Consider the following 5,470-nt stretch of genomic DNA (forward strand, 5'->3'; position numbering starts at 1 on the left):
CTTTTACTGTCTCTTTTATTGCCTCGTCTCTACCCCCTTTCTTCTGTTCCCTGCCTGCTATTTCACTCTGTGTATAAGGGAAATTGTTAGTTTTGCTTTTATAGTCTGTTGTTGTTTTTTGCCTTGCTTCCCCTTTTTGTATGAAAAAGTGCATGGTTTAAGTAGATAAGAATTGTAGTTAACAAGTTGCTTTCCCTGGCCCAAATTGTAACCTCTTCCCATCACTAAAATAAACACAGCCATTTGGCTTTAAATTCAATTTTATTGTGTCTCATTGTTCCTCCCCCATTAAAACACTACTCGAACCTTACGTCGCAGACATGCTGTCACGAACAGGATAGGGGGAGGAAATTGCTCTCCACCACTGACCTATGTTAAATTGTCCGTGGCAAACCAAGGCCACCAACAAGACCCACGAAAACGAGTTTAACCATTTGCAGCATCATGTTTTGTTCTATCGGGGGCACTCTGATGCAATTAGCTGGAATTGTATTATTGGGGTCGGCTACTCGAGCCAGACCTATACTGCTAGCCTATCTATTGGTGCCGCAGGCTGTCTTTTAACATGTCACGTGGGCCTTCGGCTAACCCCCATGGAGGCCAGCCAACCTGCACCAAATCTGGGGAAGCTGGTGCTGGCACTGATCCAGCGCGCTTGTGGAAAGATACCCAAAAGGTTTTGAAAGCAGCCGGTGGCACCTGCCCACCCACCATTAACCCTCCAAGGCTCCCAAGCGGGGGCCCCGCACATGAGCTCATAATTCAACTCATTCAGGAATTAGAAAGTGGAAAAATATCTAAAAAGCTTCTTCCTGACCAGTATAAACCAGAAACCATTGCCAGCGCCTATCATAAAATTCTGGGTCTGGCCCTGGATAAATTAACTGTATTCATGGGAGCCTTAACTTCCACCGCACGAGAAATAGCTGAGGCCCCTAAAGTCCCCAATATACCCCAGCCACCGCCTGAAACCCCTGACTCCTCTCCCATTAAAACATTACTCAAACTTTACGTGTCGCAGACAGACTGCACCCTCAGCAAGTTTGCAGATGACACTAAACTGGGAGGAGTGGTAGATACACTGGAGAGTAGGGACAGAATATAGAGGGAACTAAACAAATTAGAGGATTTGGCCAAAAGAAATCTGATGAGGTTCAACAAGGAGAAGTGCAGAGTTATGCACTTGGGACAGAAGAATCCCATTCACTGTTACAGACTAGGGACCGAATGGCTAGGAAGCAGTTCATCAGAAAAGGACCTAGGGGTTACAGTGGACGAGATGATGGATATGAGTCAACAGTGTGCCCTTGTTGCCAAGAAGGCTAACGGCATTTTGGGCTGTATGAGTAGGGGCATTGACAACAGACTGAGGGATGTGATCATTCCTCTCTATTCAACATTGGTGAGGCCTCATATGGAGTACTGGGTCCAGTTTTGGGCCCCACACTACAAGAAGGATGTGGAAAACTTGGAAAGAGTGCAGCGGAGGGCAATAAAAATGATTAAGGTGCTGGAGCACATGACTTATGAGGAGAAGCTGAGGGAACTGGGATTGTTTAGTCTGCAGAAGAAAAGAGTGAGGAGGGATTTGATACCAGCCTTCAACTACCTGAAAGGGGGTTCCAAAAAGGATGGATCTAGGCTGTTCTCAGTGGTACCAGATGACAGAACACGGAGCAATGGTCTCTAGTTGCAGTGGGGGAGTGTAGAGGTGTGGACTCACTCCTGCGGCGCCTCCTACTGGTTACTTCCAGGAATTAGCTCATTCCAACTTTGGAGCACCCCTGCAGGCCAGTGATCCACCTGTCCTTTGCCCTTTATGTCCCTCCTTGGACCTGGTGCCCTTTTACATGGGGTGCTGCCCCCTGGCAGTAACCTCTTTCTCTCAGGATCTCCCCTCTTCAGTGAACCCCCACCACTATCCCCACCTCACCTCAGTATCAGGCTACTGCCAGTCATCGTGTAGCCCCACACCCTGGGGCAGACTGCAGTATTAGCCTGTTCATCACTGGCAAGGTTGGGTTTGGACCTGCTGCCTTGGCCTACCCCTGGACTGCCCTCTGCAACCCCTAGTATCCCTTTGCCTTCTGCTAGTCCACAGCCTGGGGCTTTCCAGGCTGGAGCTCTCCAGCTCTTCTGCCTTTCCTCAGCCCTGCTCCACTAAGGTATTCTAGTCTAGCTCCCTGCAACCAGGCCCAGCTCCCTCTACAGGCAGAGGGAGACTTTCTGGGGGCCTGGCTTCTCTGCCTTTATGGGGCTAGCTGAGTCTGTTTGGGACGTGCCTCTAGTTGCAGCCACTCCCCGCAATCAGTGCAGCCTAAAAGCTGCTTTCTGCAGCCACAAACCCTTCCCAGGCCTGTTTTCAACTCTTCAGGGCAGGAGTGGCGAGTCCACCCCGCTACAGGGAGGTTTAAATTGGATATTAGGAAAAACTTTTTCACGAGGAGGGTGACGAAGCACTGGAATGAGTTACCTAGGGAAGTGGTGGAATCTCCTTCCTTTAGCTTTATAAGATCAGGCTTGGCAAAGCCCTGGCTAGGATAATTTAGTGGGAACTGGTTCTGCTTTGAGCAGGGGGTTGGACTAGATGAGCTCCTGAGGTCCCTTCCAACCCTGATATTCTGTGATTCTATGATTCTTCATGTTAGGGAGGACATGAAAAAACACAAAATAGTTTATGACCAGTGGAAGAGATGGTCGCACTGGTCACCGCCAGCGTGTATGACCAGCAGCACAAGTACTCTATTTCCAACAAAGACAGCAACAATGGAATGTTGCCTTTTAGAGACTAACAATAATAAACTAATTCATCTCAAAATATGGACATTGACTACAGTCTTTGAATGGAATGAGAAATAAATAATGTAATAATGTTATTGTTGTTTTCACACTACACATATTTTGGGCTCCTTTTGGGTTATTCACCATTTTTCTGTGAAACACCTGCCACGCCACAATCAGGATACTAGCAGGGCCGGCTCTAGGAAGTGCGGGGTCCAATTCGAACATTTTCGGCGGGGCCCTGGCAGGGATGACTTAAAAAAAAGAAGTAAAAAAAAAGCCTTTCATTTCTTAGCAATCGGTTCCCTATGAAAAGTTCTGATTTAAGGGATGTGCCACAGTATGTATTTTTTGTACTGATAGGGTTAAAACATGTCTGTGTTTTCCCAGGAGGAATTTTTTAATTTTAAATTTTAGAAATACCTCCCAGAGGCCATTTAAGAACCAAAAAGCCTGACATGTCCGGGAAAATACAGATGTATGTTAACCCTACCTAAAGTTCTTTTAAAAAAAGATGAGCCTGAACTAGAAATGAGCTCCCTGGAGATGTTATAGTGTGTCCCGATTTTATAGGGAGATTCCCAATTTTGGTTTTTTTTCCTTATATAGGAGCCTATTATTCTCCACCTCCGTCCCAATTTTTTCACACTTGTTGTCTGGTCACCCTAGGGTGTGTATATGTGTGGGTCTTAGCTGCTCCCTGCCCCCCTCATTGAAGCAGGTGTGCAGGGTTACTGCCCTGGGAACTGAAGGGCACCAGTGGACATGGGGCTGGCTGGAGGCAGAGCAGGGGCTGACTGGAGGAGGGTCTGGCTTCAGGCAGAGCAAGGGGTGCGGGGCTGGCTGGAGACAGGGGTGTGTGGGGTGGGCTAGCTTCAGGCAGGGCAACAAGGGGTGCAGCATGGGTTGGCAGGGCTGGAGACAGAGGAGTGCGGGACTGGCTGGCTTCAGGCAGCAAGGTGCGACAGGGGTTGGCTGGAGACAGGGCAGGGGGTGCAGGGCTGGTGCGGGCAAGGGTGTGTGTGGGGCTGGCTGGCTTTCGGCAGAGCCACAGGGGGGTGCAGCAGGACTTGGCTGGAGATGGGGCAGGGGGTGAAGGGCTGGCTGGAGACAGAGGTGTGTGGGGGGCTGTCTGGCTTCGGGCAGGGCTGCAGGGAGGGTGCAGCAGGGGTGGGCTGGAGACAGGGCAGGGGGTGCAGCAGGGGCTGGCTGTGGGCAGGGGCTGCGCGGCTGGCTGGAGATGGGCTGGCTGCAGGTAGGGGCTGGTGCCGGCAGGGCAGGGAATGCGGGGCTGGTGTGAGCAGAGGGTGTGGGTACAGGAGGCACAGCCCACTCTGTACGGTAAGTGCCCCCTTCTCCTCCGTCCCCCGCCGGGGTAGCAGCAGCAGCCCGGCACTCGGGGGCTATTTAAAGGGCCCGGGCCTTCCCTCCTTCTACCGCCACAGTCCTTTAAATAGCCGTGGGAGCCCTGGGGAAGTGGCTGGGCTCCGGTCTCTATTTAAAGGGCTGAAGTGGTAGAAGCAACGGGAGCCCCAGACTTTTTAAATAGCCCCCAGAGCCCTGCTTGGAAGGGGTATAGCGAACTCTCGTGATGGTAGTTGCGGGTTCTGGCAAGCCAGGGTAAAGGATTTTTTTGATAAATGGAAAAGGAAGAACCAGGGCCCATACCAGGTGCAGGGGTCAGCCTGGGATGAGATTAAAAAGGAAATGGAGAAAGTGTTAGGGGACCCAGAGGGATGGGGGGTTGCTGAGGAGCCCACCCTCCTTTGGTATGTGGGTAGTGGAAGAAGGTCCCTGCCCATGGGGACTGAATGCCTTCCAGGGAAAGGAGGCACTTCAGTCCACTTGTGAGAGGTTTGAAGTAAGGGCAGCAGTATGGGAAGCTGCCAGTAATCTTTCAAGTTTGGTGCTGTTTCAGCAGGGGCTGCTGAAGTGTTGTAAATTAGTTAGGGTGGTTAAAAATTATTTAGCACAACAGGGTTTAGAGTCAGAAGCAGAGTTAACAGACACCTTTAGAGACAGGAGCACACTTCCCAGCTTATGGCTGCCTAACTACATCTTAGCTGAAGGCCTTAGCCTGTCACAGTAAGAGAAGGCCATTCCACAGACAGCGATCTTTGAGTCTTTCTTTTATACCTCTATAACTAGCTAAGTGAGAAGAAAACACCTTATATGATGATGGGGATGGGTCTGTTCCAGAACTAGGGTAAACATTCAGTTATTTGTTCCATTCCCTATTCAGCTCCCCAAAGTCCAGAGGGGTAACTGGTAGGCCATTTATCTATGCCAAAGGTTACAAGCACTTCTACTAACTTGATCTACAAGATACAGGCCTGTAGATTCCTTGCGTTTTGGCCAAATATTATGAATAACTATTATGAATAACATATACTGGAATTCAGCATAAACAAACCCCCCAAAATTTTATAATCAATCAAACCAGTGGAAAAAACCCCACACATTATGCAATACAGCAAGATAGCAAGTTGGCCTTACGGGCTACAGCGTCCCACATACTTTAGGGAACTGGGAGAACTGATGGGTGGGTTTTAGTGACATTTAAAGAAATGTGTAACTTGCCAAATCATCATATAAATGATAAAATCTGAAATGTGTAACTTTGGAGACACGTTCTTTCTTCATACGGTGAATGTAACATCACTGTACAAGACGGCTTCCTAGAGACCAG

Source organism: Gopherus flavomarginatus (assembly GCF_025201925.1).
Source record: "Gopherus flavomarginatus isolate rGopFla2 chromosome 1 unlocalized genomic scaffold, rGopFla2.mat.asm SUPER_1_unloc_2, whole genome shotgun sequence".
Lineage (NCBI taxonomy): Eukaryota > Metazoa > Chordata > Testudines > Testudinidae > Gopherus > Gopherus flavomarginatus.